Consider the following 16,394-nt stretch of genomic DNA (forward strand, 5'->3'; position numbering starts at 1 on the left):
TCCCATGGCCGAACACACTGTTTCTCTTATTTATCATAACATCATTCTGAAAAGTCGCTCTTTGACCAGGACTAGATAACAGAGGCGAAGATGATCAGGTGTCCGGCGCCCCTTCCCGAGGGCTTGGCCAATCCAGTACTAGACAGAATGCTGGAGCCGGCGCCTTATCAGGCGCCCTCGAAGGAAGATAAATGGGGGAATAAAGAGGTCGAAAGCGAGCCTCACTCACTACTCATCCCAACCGGGGGAATGAGTGCCTCCGCGAAGGAGGATAACCAGGGAGAAGAATCTGACATTCCCTCTCCGCGGGGAAGGAAGAGGACCACCTCCGAAGATCCGGAAACAGAGGTTTCCAAACGAGGGAAAAAATCTTCACCACAGGGTCCTGCCCCGGGGGGTACCCTTGCCGCATAGTGTCTGCAAGGGAATCAGCCCTCTACCGAGCTGTAAGTAATCACAAAGTACTTAGTAGTGAAAATATTCTACCTTACTTCTGAAGACAATAACCGAAGCTTATATCTTGTAGTTCCGATCGTAGCCCTTCTTGACAGAGTTCGTCTTCGGGGGATCTTCTTCCGGAGATGATGGAGAGCGAAACACCTCCCCCTGCCACCCCGCCTCATGAGGCGGGCGACCCTGAAGTGTCGTCGTGGAGGGTTTCTCCTGATCCACCAAAGCCAGGGGGTACTCCCTTGGCCACCCGGAGTCCTCAGTATTCGGCTCGTAAAGAGAGCGACAGAAAGAGTCTGGAACCGTACAGTGTGCGGTCGGACGCACTGAAGGATCTTCTGGAGCAAGCGGCCATCTCAGAAGCGCATCGCACGCTAATGGGTACAGTAATTGAAAGGATTTCATCCGCTGAAAGCGGATTGCATGAAGCTTTTATGAGTCTGCTGAAAGCCTTTGAGGTACGTGAAATAGTGTATGTTTTTTACAGTACCGTACACGTTAGGTGTGCCCTATGCAGATAGTAGTCCCTAAGACTCTGGTTGTCATCGAAAACAGCAGCAAACAGAGGATCATAGTCCCACGTAATGACCAGACCGCCTTTATGTGCAGGTGGCTGAAGCTCCGGTGTCTAGCTGGACTGATGGGTTTGCCGAGCTAAAGCGGCAACTTGATGCGGCAGATGCCGACATCGTGCTTGTGAACAAGCGGCTTGACGAGGCACAGGGTAAGTGATTTCTCTGGTGATCAACACATAGTAAGAGGAGCATGATGCCAGTATCTTTAATATGTTGTGACTGCAGATGGAGTTGCCACCGTGGAGACCCTTCGGGCGGAACTTGCCCGAGCCAAGGAGCAAGCCAGAAATAACGATGTGGACGCTCTAAAGGCGGTCGAAGAGCTGACGGCCGAACAGGCCGCACATTGCCAGAGCAAGGAAAGAATGGCCAAGATGGCCGTTGAGTTGAAAGATGCCGCCGACCGTTACCGGCTTCTTGAAGAAGAAAACCGTGCGAAGCCGACGGACCTGGAGAAGGCCATGGTAGCATCCAAGGAAACCCGTTGCAAAATACGAGCAGCGAAGGAGGAGCTGCATCAAGCTGGAGATATCGCAGCTGGGAAGCCCTTTTTGTTGCGGACTAAGTTCGGAGATCCGAAGTATGCACCTCTTGATCAACTATGGAGTTCTGCGGACGTCTACGTGGATTTGGCGGCAAGTGCTGCTAATGCGGCCGAGTACTTCAAGGATAAAAAAGATCGTGAAATGGAAAAGTTGTTCTAGTCACAGTTCCATGCTCCAGTGTGTCCGCTGCTGTTGAATGAGCAGATGGCTGAGTGGGCCGAGCTCCATAGGTTGTCCGGACTTGCCATGAGGTCTGTTGTGGATCATCTGTGGCCGGGAGGGCCAAGGCCGAATAGTTACTTTAATTTAGTGCAACAATTCCTTGGTGCTATGCCGCACATCGATGCTATGAAGAGGTCGGCGTGCATAGAGGGTGCGCGGATGTCCTTTGCCCGTGTCAAGACATACTGGGCGGAGATGGAGGCCACCACTATTGCAACACAGGGTTCGGCCGTGGGCCGATTGGCTGCCGAGCACTACTTTGAAGAAATTCTTGAAGGCGCTCGTTCGATAGAGGCTCAGTGCTCGAAGAATATTATGTTCTAGTGACATGTGCTCCCACTGTAAAAACAATGTTTTATTGAGCTATCAAGGCTATGTTTATACTTTTGCCTGAAAGTATTATGATGCCTCCTGTGCGGCCATTTATGTAGATATGTATATAATCTGGAAGTTTGCAGTCGTCGGCTTCCACCCCCACGCATATAATGCGGGGGTGTTCACAAAAAACACGTATTCACAGTTGATCCAACATCTTGGTCCATTAAGGAGGTGGTAGCGCAGCGAACGAGGCAATCAGACTATATTGCTTTAACACTTTCACTTAGCCATAGGAGTTTGACGATGGGGCTACTATATAGCCCCTGGTACTTTTGCGCTCGTCCGAATACGGGGCGCGTACGTACATGATCGGGAAACGGCCCTTCGTTAATGCGGAGGAATCCCGAAGATTCCGTCGAGTCATCGAGTGGTTGACCAGTCTCGCGCTTTATCATGGCAGTCAGTTTTCGGCTTTCTCTACTGAGGTGCTCATCCGGATGAACCAGGGCACAATCGCAGTAGTTCTCCCAGTGCTACCTTAGCCGATATAGCGGAACGTAAGGTACCAAGACGTGGGAGCTGGGCAAACCCAACATTTGACGAAAGACATGATTCGGAGCTGATGCATATAAGGCCAAACTCGCGATGCCGAACACTCCCTAAGGTATTCGGTCTTTATAACATATGCCGGGCTGAACAAGGCCCTTAATAATAAACCCAGGGTGTCCAGGTACATGCAGTATCCTGACGTGGCCACATGCCAATACGTTGGCATCCTTCTCGGTTGTATTGAGTATCCGGAGGATGTGAACAACAAGAGACAGTAAAAAAGGTTTACGCAGGGTCTTAATCTAAAAAGAAACCTTTGAGCGGGTGACTGCTGGACGTCTGCGCCCGTGTCTCCGTTGTGCCATGTCCTGGATGGGTGTAGCACGATTGTCATCTGTAAAAGAGAAGAACTTAGGTGAAAGTTGTCGTGCCAGAAAATTGGTTATTATCAATAAACTGTTAAAATTCAAGATAAGTCAAGTTGAGCCGGACTAGCCATGATTACACGTGGGATGCCCCTGGTACCGTCTAGGAGGGATTGATCATCAAACCAATCTCATGTATATGTAGTGGTGCACCGGACTCGTCTAACCGTGTCTGTGGTCTTGACACCCTGTCATTTTTTCTGGTTGGTGAGGCCGTCTAGTGCTCGGCGGCTAAAGCCGCCGCACATTCTTCCGCGCGTAGAGCAGGCTCAGTATTTCCGCTAACTGTGATGGTGCCACGTGGACCGGGCATCTTAAGCTTGAGGGAAGCGTAATGCGGGATTGCATTAAAACAGGCGAAAGACGCTCTTCCGAGTAGTGCCTAATAGCCACTTCGGAATGGAGCGATGTAGAAATTTAACCTTTCGCTTTGGAAGTTGTCGGAAGAACCAAATACAACCTCTAGTAATAGAGAGCCCGTGCAGCGGGCCTCTAGGCCTGGTATTACTCCCTTGAAGGTAGTAGTTTGGTGGCTTATTTTTGTCGGGTCTATCCCCATTTTGCGGACTGTGTCCTAATATATCAGATTTAGACCACTGCCGTCGTCCATGAGGACTCATGTGAGATGGTATCCGTTTATTATTGGGTCTAACACCAAGGCAGCCAATCCTTCGTGTCGGACGCTTGTCGCATGATCCCCGCGATCAAAAGTGATCGGGCAGGCCAACCAGGGGTTGAACCTAGGGGTGACGGGCTCTATGGCGCGTGTGTGTCGGAGTGCATGTTTGCTTCTCCTCTTCGTCACATGGATCATGTTGACTGTTTTAACCTCTTGTGGGAATTTTTTCTGTCCTCCAGTGCTTTGCTGGCGAGGCTCGTCCTCGTCTTCGCTTGGTATCTCCCCCCCTTGTGTTCGGCGTTTAGCTTACCGGCCTGCTTGAAGACCCAGCATTCTCTGTGGGTGTGATTTGCAGGTTTATCGGGGGTGCCATGAATCTAACATAGTTTGTCAAGAATCTTGTTTAGGCCAGACGGTCCATCTCTGCTACCTTTGAAAGGCTTTTTCTGCTGACCTGGTCGAGAGCCCCTGAATCCGGTGTTTACCACCGTATTATCTGGGCTATCTTCTTTATTTCGACACTTGCTTTTATTGCGTCGTGGTTTTCCATTGCCATCCCTGACTTCGGATGTGCTTGGGTCGCTGGTGCTACTGCGGGCTAACCAGCTGTCTTCGCCCGCGCAAAAGCGGGTCATGAGACTTGTTAGAGCTGCCATTGTTCTCGGTTTTTCTTGGCCGAGGTGTCTGGCGAGCCATTCGTCTCGGACGCCGTGTTTCAAAGTTGCTAAGGCTTCGGCATCCGGATAGTCGATGATTTGGTTCTTCTTGGTGAGAAACATGTTCCAAAGCTTTCGGGCAGACTCTCCGGGTTGTTGTATTATATGACTTAAATCGTCTGCACCCGGAGGTCGGACGTAGGTCCCTTGAAAATTAGCCTGAAAAGCGTCCTCGAGCTCCTCCCAACTTCCAATTGAGTTTTCAGGGAGGCTTTTCAGCCAGTGCTGAGCTGGTCCTTTAAGCTTGAGGGGCAAGTATTTAATGGCATTGAGATCGTCTCCGCGAGCCATATGGATATGGAGGATAAAGTCCTCAATCCAGACCCCAGGGTCTATGATCCCGTCGTACGCCTCTATGTTCACTGGTTTGAATCATTCTGGGAATTCATGGTCCAGCACCTCATCGGTGCAACATAGGGGGTGTGCGGCACCCTTGTACTTCGATGTACCATTGCGTTCAGATGTTTGTGGTATTTGGTTTTGATTTTGTGCCGGAGCATGCTTCCTAGATCCATAGATGGATCTGGCCGTACCGGATTTTTGGCGCAAGTCCTCACGTGCATCGTGTGTTGACTTATGTGCATATTTGTTATCCGCTCTATCGCGGTCACAAGGTGGTTGATCCGGCCGGTTGGCCGTTTCATTTTTTGGCTGTGTGGGTGTAGCGACCAGACCTCAAATAGTCTGATCTCTGTGCTCCGGTGTCATCCCTGGATCAATAATGCTGACACCACACAGTACTCAGAGGATTTATAGCAGAGTAGCAATCACACACTTATTACATCGAATGTCTAAAAAGAGAACTTATTACAATAAATATGGCTTAAGGCCATCTAATCACGATAACAGCGGAAAGCTTGGAAGATAAGTGAGTCCATCAACTCCAACGGCATCACTGAGTATAGAACCACGACCTAAAAACTCCTTAATCATCGTCTGAAAAGTCTGCAAGATTAATGTTGCAGCCCGAAAACGGGCCAGCACATGGAATATGCTGGCAAGGTAACACATAGAGAGTAATGGAATGAAACAGCTATACTATATGCATGTTTGGCTGGTGGAAAGCTCTATGGTTACAGTTTTGCGTAAAGCCATTTTTTCCCTACTTCAAAGGAATAAAATTTTAATTACTATCAAGGTGGTTGTTAAACATTGAGAATGGTTGGCAGCATTCTCAATCCCAATTAAGCATCATCATTAAACATAACCCAACAAAATTAATTTAGAGTAACATGTTGAGATTCACATGATAATCCAAGTACTAGATACTCAAGATGTCCATAACCGGGGACACGGCTAACCATGATTAGTTTGTTACACTCTGCAGAGGTTTGCGCACTTTTCCCCACAAGACTCGATCGCCTCCGTTTGTTTTCTCGCACTACATGGTGTTTGAGAAGACGGATGACCGAGACATAGTCTTTCAGAAGCGCTAGCACCTTACGATCGGGTAGACCGTACCACCTACATCCCCTACATCTGCTAGTCTACCACTGTAAGAGTTCGCACAACTTAGTCAACTATGCTAGAGCCCATAATAGCTTGTGGCTGCACACGGAAGTTTCTAGTATGAATAGTCTCATGATCCCTTTGAGCCTGGGTGGCGGTCCAAAAGAAAACAGGCAAGTCCTGGAATACCCAGGTGCCTCAATCCACCCAGATGTGTGTTTAAGTTGCCACCTTAGATAAACCATTAATTATCAATCTCACATCTGTCATGGATATCACTCACCCAATCCACGTCTACTAGCATAGCATGGCATAATAAGCAAACATAGAAGTTTCTCCCAAAGGTTTGATAATAAACAGGTAATAGGTACTACCTCATCTACTTCCCATCCCACAATTTAATTAGATCCTAATCATGCAATGTGTGAGGATTGATCTAATGCAATAAAACTGGGTAGTAGAAAAGGTATGATCAAAGTGTTACTTGCCTTGCTGATGATCCGGGAAACCTATCGATTCGAAGTAACAGGCGGCACACTCCGGATACTCTATCGCAGACAAACAAACAAGCATACAATCAGTACTCAACTAATGCATAGGTAAAACTCAAATAAGAGATCTAACCAGAAGGTTCAACTTAAGAACTCCGGTTGGCAAAAAGAATCAAATCGAATGAAGCAATGAAAGTTAAATGGCGGAAGAAAACAACTTCGTTCTAGTAATCTGGATCTAGGGCAAATTTTACAGTAGCAAAATCTTGTTTAAGTTGGTTAAACGAATAGTGGGTTTCGAGACGAAACTCTAGGCGCTTGAATCGCCTGATTCCGATAAACGAGCGAAAAGTTATACTAAAATGAAAATCGGATCAGGAATCGCGATCAGAAAAATCGCGGATTTAATTTGAGAAAAAGAAAATGACGAATGGGTTAACGAATGAACGTTCGTTATCCAGATCTAAATGATGAACGTGTTCGTTTGAATGAACAAACGAGCGAACGCTCGCTATTTAACCTAAACCGAAAAAAACCGATCTAATAAAAAACAAAAACTAAAAAAACCGAAAAAAAACCGTCGGAAAACCGATCGGTTTTCTAAAAATATGGGTAGTGCGGATTACGAGGCGGCAGCGAACCTCGGCGGCGCGGCGGGGCGGCGGCGGCGGCGGCGCTGGCGGCGGCGGGCGCGGGCGGCTGGGGCGGCTCGGGGCTGGGGCTAGGGTTCCTCCCCAGGGGGCTAGGCCGGCTTTTAAAGCCTGCCGGGCCAGAGTCCTATTCGGACACGGCCCAGTTAGGTCGGTTCCCTTTTTTTTAATATTCCGCTTGGAAGAAAAATAAAAATAAATACTAAACGGACTCCAAAAATCCCAAAATAGATTTTCCCGGGCTTCTAAAATCAAGCCCGACAAAGTGAACATTTATTTGGGGCCTAAATGCAGTTTTGAAAAACGCACATTTTTCCTAAATTCAAATAAAACACCGAAAAACTCCGAAATAAAATCTTGTTTGATTTTATTATTAAATCCTCAATATTTCTTTATTTTGGAAAAGTCATTTTATTCCCTCTCTCATATTTTTGTAATAGAAATAATTGATGATAAAATAAATAAAATCAAATGATCCTATTCTCAAAATTTGAGAAAACTCAAATATGAAAATAACGAAATCCCCAACTCTCTCCGTGGGTCATTGAGTTGCGTAGAATTTTCTAGGATCAACCAAAATGCAAAAATAAAATATGATATGCAATGATGATCTAATGTATAACATTCCAAATTGAAAATTTGGGATGTTACAAACCTACCCCCCTTAAGATGAATCTCGCCCTCGAGATTCGGGTTGGCTAGAAAATAGGTGAGGGTGGTCTTTGAGCAAATCTTCCTCTCGCTCCCAGGTGGCTTCATCCTTCGTGTGGTGGCTCCACTGAACTTTGCAAAACTTGATAACCTTGCTGCGAGTAACTCGGCTGGCAAACTCGAGGATCTTAACTGGTTTCTCCTCGTAGGTCAAATCGTTATCCAACTGAATAGTTTCCAAAGGCACCGTATCTCTCAACGGTACGTCAGCCATCTCCACGTGACACTTCTTTAACTGAGAAACGTGGAACACATCATGTACTCCTGACAATCCTTCGGGCAATTCCAACTTGTAGGCCACTTCTCCCATACGTTCCAAAACTCGATATGGTCCTACAAATCATGGCGCTAACTTCCCTTTAACTCCAAAATGCATACTCGAAGATAAGCTCTATCTCCGACTTCGTAAACTGTCTCCTTGCGTTTAGAATCCGCATAACTCTTCTGTCTGGACAGGGCTACCTTGAGCCTATCGCGAATCAATTTCACCTTCTGTTCAGACTCTTTCATCAAGTCAGGTCCAAACAACTGGCGATCTCCAACTTCGTCCCACGACAGCGGTGTCCTACACCTCCTTCCGTACAAAGCTTCAAAAGGGGCCATCTTTAAACTGGTTTGATAACTGTTGTTGTAAGAGAACTCTGCATATGGCAAATTATCGTCCCAACTAGATCCGTAATCTAGCGCACAAGCTCTCAGCATATCCTCCAAAATCTGATTGACTCTCTCGGTCTGTCCATCTGTCTGTGGATGAAAAGTTGTACTAAATTCTAGCCTGGTACCCAAAGTTTCGTGCAACTGCTTCCAAAACTTTGAGGTAAATTGGGTTCCTCTTCTGATATGATACTCCTTGGAACTCCATGCAGACATACTATTCGGGTCATGTATATCTTTGCCAACTTAGCACTGGTGTAAGTGGTCTTTACTGGGATGAAATGAGCTACTTTCGTCAATCGATCAACTACAACCCAAATTGAGTCATAGCCTGAACGAGTCCTGGGCAATCCCGTGATAAAATCCATGCCTAACTTATCCCACTTCCATTCGGGTATCGGCAATGGTTGTAACAATCCTGCTGGTTTCTGATGCTCTGCCTTTACTCTCTGGCATACATCACAAACTGCTACATACTCCGCAATATCCTTCTTCATTCCCGTCCACCAGAAAATATCCTTCAAATCCAAATACATCTTGGTATTTCCTGGGTGAATTGAATACGGTGAATCATGTGCCTCTTGCAAAATCAACTTCCTGATCTCCGGGTTATTGGGCACATAAACACGGTCTTCAAACCATAGGGTATCGTGCTCATCCTCATGAAATCCTTTAGCTTTTCCTTTGCTCAGTTTCTCCTTTATAGCGGCAATCTCTTTGTCAGTTTTCTGAGCTTCTCTGATTCTATCCATCCAAGTTGACTGAATCTCTAGTGCTGCTACATAGCCTCTCGGAACTATTTCCACACATAGTTCACGAAGATTTTCTGCTAACTCCTTGGGTATCCCTCCCATCATTAACGTATTGACATGGCTCTTATGGCTTAACGTGACAGCTACTACATTAGCCTTTCCGGGGTGATAGTGCAATTTCATATCATAATATTTGATAAGCTCCAACCATCTCCTTTGTCTGAGATTCAACTCCTTCTATGTGAAAATGTACTTCAAACTCTTATGATCCGTGTACACCTCACAATGGTTTCCAATGAGGAAATGTCTCCATGTCTTCAATGCATGCACTACGGCTGCTAACTCCAAATCATGCGTGGCATAATTCAACTCATGGGGCTTCAGTTGTCTTGAGGCATATGAAACAACTCTCCCTTCCTGCATAAGCACTGCTCCAAGTCCTCGACGTGAAGCGTCACAGTACACCTCATAATCTTTGGTCTGGTCTGGCAAAATCAACACTGGTGAGGTAACCAAGCGTTTCTTCAACTCCTGAAAACTAGCCTCACACTCCTCCGTCCATATGAACTTGGTATCTTTCTTCAACAACTCCGTCATAGGCTTCGCAATCTTTGAGAAATTCTCAATAAACCTCCGGTAGTATCCTGCGAGTCCAAGAAAACTCCGGATCTCTCCAACTGTTGTTGGGGCTTCCCACTTGGTCACGGTTTCAACTTTAGCGGGATCTACTGCTATACCTTCTCCGGATATAACGTGTCCGAGGAATCCTACTTCCTTCAACCAAAACTCACATTTGCTGAACTTGGCATATAATTGGTGTTCTCTGAGCTTTCCAAGTACCAAACGCAAATGCTCCTTATGCTCCTCTTCATTCTTCGAATATACCAGGATATCATCAATGAACACTACGACGAACTTATCCAAAAACTCCATAAACACTTTGTTCATCATGTTCATAAAATAGGCAGGCGCGTTAGTCAGACCAAATGACATAACGGTATACTCATACAGCCCATACCTGGTGGTAAAAGCTGTCTTCGGAATATCCTGTTCTCGAATCTTCAACTGGTGGTATCCTGATCGCAAATCGATCTTGGAAAATACTTTAGCTCCTTGCAATCGATCAAACAGATCGTTGATCATTGGTAGTGGGTACTTGTTCTTGATCGTTACTTCGTTCAATCCTCGATAATCAACAACCATCCTTAACGATCCATCCTTCTTCTCCACTAGAAGTACTGGCGATCCCCAAGGCGAAGAACTTGGGCGAATATATCCCTTATCCAGTAACTCCTTAATCTGCTTCTTAATTTCCACCAAATCCTTTGCTGGCATCCTATATGGTCTCTTTGATATTGGCCCAGTGCCTGGCAATAGCTCAATCAAAAACTCAATATCTCTATCCGGTGGCATGCCTGGCAACTCTTCTGGAAATACATCAGGGAAATCCCTTACCACTGGTACTTCCTCCTGCACAACTCCTGTTAGGCAATTTACTTGGGTTCTCTTTGGCACATGCCGGGATACATACTTGATCCTTCTCCCTTCTGGGGTGGTAAGCAAAATTGACTTGCTAGCACACTCAATATTCCCTTCATACTTTGATAACCAATCCATGCCTAATATCACATCCAATCCTTGAGATTCCAATACTATTAGGTCTGAGGGAAAAACATAGTTACCAATCCTTAATGGTAACCGATCACACCATAGACTAGCCACATACTCTGCTCCTGGCGAGGTTACTAACATGGGTGACCTAAGGGCTTGGGTTGGTAGGTTATACTTATCCACAAATCCCCCTGAGATGTATGAATGCGATGCACCAGTATCAAAAAGAACGAGTGCAGTAAATGACTTAACCAAAAACTTACCTATTACTGCATCGGGCTGAGCTTCAACCTCCTCCACGCTAACGTGGTTCACCTGTCCCCTGTTGAAAGGGTTCGGCTTCTTCCCAGAACTTCCATTGCCATTTTGGCCTTCAGGACATTCATTGGCATAATGTCCTGGCTTCGAACACTTATAGCAAGTGACTTGGCTCAAGTCCTTCTTGGCTGGGGTTGATGGGTTGGTGCGGTTCTGGCCGTTGCTTCCTCCATTGCCATTACCATTCTTAGTGCCATTGTGATTGTGCGAGCTACCTCCCCCATGGGTATGCTGAAAATGTCCTCCCGGTCTAGGGGTAAAACGTGGCTTCTGCTGAGCTCCTGAATTGTACTTTCCTTGTCCATACTTCCTCTTGCGATTCTCAATTTGCTGCTGCTTCCCTTCAATCATAAGAGCACGATCTACCAACTCCTGGTAGTTGTTGAAGGTGGCTACCATCAACTGCATGCTCAACTCATCATTCAGTCCTTCCAGAAACTTCTCTTGTTTAGCTGCATCCGTAGCAACGTCATCTGGGGCATAACGTGCTAGCTTACTAAACTCCTCCACATACTGGCCAACTGTCCGTCCTCCTTGGCGCAAGTTACGAAACTCACGCTTCTTCATGGCCATAGCTCCTGCTGAAACATGGGCAGTACGGAAAGCCTGCTGAAACTGGTCCCATGTGACAGTGTCGACTGGGAAGGTGGCTGTGAAATTCTCCCACCATGATGCTGCGGGTCCTTCTAACTGATGTGCGGCAAACTTCACCTTCTCCGCATCTGTGCATCCTGCTGTGGTCAACTCCCTAGCTGTCTTGCGGAGCCAATCATCTGCTACTATCGGCTCGGTGCTACTGGAAAACACCGGCGGATTCAGCCTAAGAAAACGGGCTAAGTGGTCAACAGGTGGTGGTGGTGGTGGGTTGTTGTTGTTGTTCCCCTGATTCTGATTCTGGACTAGCAACTGCATCAATGTGTTCTGCTGCTGGATCAACTGGGTGAGCTCCGGTGGAAAGGCAAATCCGGGGTCACGTCTCGGAGGCATCTGAGGGTTTAGAAAAGATGAGATATAAGAATAGAGAGGGTCTAAAGAGAAAACACTACCCATATGCACATGAGGCAAAAGCAAACAATTCACTTCAATCAATCAACCAAAGGCATACAATCGATCTAACTATCGCAAAAGTGCTCGGACTACTATATTTACATGGTGGACTACTACTACTGGTGAGGTGGTCTATTAGAAATATTCTACGGTTGTTGACTCCATAATATCTGCTCCAGCTTCATCAACATAGTCATCATCGCTACTATCTGCTTCCGAGTCGGTGCCGTCGATGATGATGTAGTCTTCCGGGCTAATCTCCTTGGGTTCTTCGTCTTCCTCTACTGGCGTCGGGCCTCCCATAAATATTCCAATCTTCTTTGTTAGGTCGGCATTCTTATCCACCAATACTTCAATTTCCTCTTCATAATCTTCACGTGTAGCCTTGAGTTCTTCCTCCAGTTCCTTGATTCTGGTCTTAGCCTTCTTCAGATCTATCATGTCGGCGCACATCTGGTTCTCCTGTCGTCGAATGTGCTGGTTTAACTCTTGGATAAAAGCTGCAATTGATCTATCATTCCTGGTGCTGATCATCTCCCAGTGTTCATCTCGGCGCCCACAAATCTGGTAGATAGTATCCCTGAGATCCTTGCGGTAGACTTCTCCAATGCGTCCCATGGTGATGTGAGCTGCCATGCTCTTTCCTAGACTCCAAGTTGGTGCATCAAAAGAAAATTCTATGGGCTCAGTGACTGGCATGAACGTCCTTCCTGGAACTTGAACTTGAATCATCCAGCGCTCTTCTTCAGGTAAAGTGGCGTTGTAGGTTCCCGTGAAGCTTGGTACTCCTATGTTCAGGTATCTAGTGACTTCCTTCAAGTGGCGTCCAAAGGGTGCATCTTCATCCGGTTGCGTAAACTTGTTCCTTGCATCCGCCATCCTAAAGAATAGAAAAGATGAGAGGTCAGAAGAGAAGAGAGTGAGTAGTGATCTAGGTCTTTAGCTTAGTGGTCGTGTCCTACAGTCAGCGTGTGCTCTGATACCATCTCTGTAGCGACCAGACCTCAAACAGTCTGATCTCTGTGCTCCGGTGTCATCCCTGGATCAGTAATGCTGACACCACACAGTACTCGGAGGATTTATAGCAGAGTAGCAATCACACACTTATTACATCGAATGTCTCAAAAGAGAACTTATTACAATAAATATGGCTTAAGGCCATCTAATAACGATAACAGCGGAAGGCTTGGAAGATAAGTGAGTCCATCAACTCCAACGGCATCACTGAGTATAGAACCACGACCTAAAAACTCCTTAATCGTCGTCTGAAAAGTCTGCAACATTAACGTTGCAGCCCGAAAACGGGTCAGCACATGGAATATGCTGGCAAGGTAACACATAGAGAGTAATGGAATGAAACAGCTATACTATATGCATATTTGGCTGGTGGAAAGCTCTATGGTTACAGTTTTGCGTAAAGCCAATTTTTCCCTACTTCAAAGGAATAAAATTTTAATTACTATCAAGGTGGTTGTTAAACATTGAGAATGGTTGACAGCATTCTCAATCCCAATTAAGCATCATCATTAAACATAACCCAACAAAATTAATTTAGAGTAACATGTTGAGATTCACATGATAATCCAAGTACTAGATACTCAAGATGTCCATAACCGGGGACACGGCTAACCATGATTAGTTTGTTACACTCTGCAGAGGTTTGCGCACTTTTCCCCACAAGACTCGATCGCCTCCGTTTGTTTTCTCGCACTACATGGTGTTTGAGAAGACGGATGACCGAGACATAGTCTTTCAGAAGCGCTAGCACCTTACGATCGGGTAGACCGTACCACCTACATCCCCTACATCTGCTAGTCTACCACTGTAAGAGTTCGCACAACTTAGTCAACTATGCTAGAGCCCATAATAGCTTGTGGCTGCACACGGAAGTTTCTAGTATGAATAGTCTCATGATCCCTTTGAGCCTGGGTGGCGGTCCAAAAGAAAACAGGCAAGTCCTGGAATACCCAGGTGCCTCAATCCACCCAGATGTGTGTTTAAGTTGCCACCTTAGATAAACCATTAATTATCAATCTCACATCTGTCATGGATATCACTCACCCAATCCACGTCTACTAGCATAGCATGGCATAATAAGCAAACGTAGAAGTAACTCCCAAAGGTTTGATAATAAACAGGTAATAGGTACTACCTCATCTACTTCCCATCCCACAATTTAATTAGATCCTAATCATGCAATGTGTGAGGATTGATCTAATGCAATAAAACTGGGTAGTAGAAAAGGTATGATCAAAGTGTTACTTGCCTTGCTGATGATCCGGGAAACCTAGCGATTCGAAGTAACAGGCGGCGCACTCCGGATACTCTATCACAGACAAACAAACAAGCATACAATAAGTACTCGACTAATGCATAGGTAAAACTCAAATAAGAGATCTAACCAGAAGGTTCAACTTAAGAACTCCGGTTGGCAAAAAGAATCAAATTGAACGAAGCAACAAAAGTCAAACGGCGGAAGAAAACAACTTCGTTCTAGTAATCTGGATCTAGGGCAAATTTTACAGTAGCAAAATCTTGTTTAAGTTGGTTAAACGGATAGAGGGTTTCGAGACGAAACTCTAGGCGCTTGAATCGCCTGATTCCGATAAACAAGCGAAAAGTTATACTAAAACGAAAATCGGATCAGGAATCGCGATCAGAAAAATCGCGGATTTAATCCGAGAAAAAGAAAACGATGAACGGATTAACGAACGAACGTTTGTTATCCAGATCTAAACGATGAACGTGTTCGTTTGAACGAACAAACGAGCGAACGCTCGCTATTTAACCTAAACCGAAAAAAACTGATCTAATAAAAAAACGAAAACTAAAAAAACCGAAAAAAACCGACGGAAAACCAATCGGTTTTCTAAAAAAATGGGTGGCGCGGATTACGAGGCGGAGGCGAACCTCGGCGGCGCGGCGGGGCGGCGGCTCCGGCGGCGGCGGCGGCGGCGCGGGCAGCGGCTGCGGCGCTGGCGGCGGCAGGCGCGGGCGGCTGGGGCGGCTCGGGGCTGGGGCTAGGGTTCCTCCCCGGGGGGCTGGGGCGGCTTTTAAAGCCTGCCGGGCCAGAGTCCTATCCGGACACGGCCCGGTTAGGTCGGTTCCCTTTTTTTTAACATTCCGCTCGGAAGAAAAATAAAAAGAAATGCTAAACGGACTCCAAAAATCCCGAAATAAATTTTCCTGGGCTTCTAAAATCAAGCCCAAAAAGTGAACATTTATTTGGGGCCTAAATGCAGTTTTGAAAAACGCACATTTTTCCTAAATTCAAATAAAACACCGAAAAACTCCAAAATAAAATCTTGTTTGATTTTATTATTAAATCCTCAATATTTCTTTATTTTGGAAAAGTCATTTTATTCCCTCTCTCATATTTTTGTAATAGAAATAATTGATGATAAACTAAATAAAATCAAATGATCCTATTCTCAAAATTTGAGAAAACTCAAATATGAAAATAACGAAATCCCCAACTCTCTCCGTGGGTCATTGAGTTGCATAGAATTTTCTAGGATCAACCAAAATGCAAAAATAAAATATGATATGCAATGATGATCTAATGTATAACATTCCAAATTGAAAATTTGGGATGTTACAGTGGGCTCTAAGGCCTCGTCGTCGAATTCAGGTAACAGCTTGCGCTTTGGATAGCTCTTTGTGTGGTAACTTCCACCATACTTTGCTTTGTTGTGAAGCACTTTGTTCCACCTGCTGTTGAGTGTATTTTGTGGGGCCTTAATCCTTTGCTTCTGCTTCTTCAGCCTCCTCGCTGTGTCAATAAGCCTTCTGCGGAGGTTCTCTTTCTCCAAGAGCATTTCCAGGATGACATGTGCATCTTCGTCCAGACTGTTTTCTTCCCCAGAGGGGGTTTGATGAGGTTTATACTCGGTGTCGCCATGTTCGGACATCAGATACGTACTATGTTCGCTGCTTGCAGCTACACCGTGCTCTGCCGCCGGGGCCATGTGGTCGTTGTTTCCTCTAAAGTTGACTGGAGTGTTATTTTCTCTTGCGCTATTATCGCTGTTTTTGCTATGGTGGGACTTAGAGCGGCACCGCTGATGTCGGCGCTTGGGTTGCTTCTTGGAGGGGCCATCCTCCACTGTCTCTTCGCCATTTCCTTCTTTGGGTGTATCCACCATGTATATGTCATGTGATGAAGTGGCTGTCCGGCGCCCTGTGGGCGCTGGTTCCTATTCGTCTCCTGCATCTTCGTCCATGCCGTCGATGTCTTCGGAGTCGAAGTTGAGCATGTTGGTTAAGTCGTCGACAGCGGCTACTAAGTGGGT

The sequence above is a fragment of the Triticum aestivum genome, chromosome 1A (genome assembly GCF_018294505.1).
Source record: "Triticum aestivum cultivar Chinese Spring chromosome 1A, IWGSC CS RefSeq v2.1, whole genome shotgun sequence".
NCBI classification, from domain to species: domain Eukaryota; kingdom Viridiplantae; phylum Streptophyta; class Magnoliopsida; order Poales; family Poaceae; genus Triticum; species Triticum aestivum.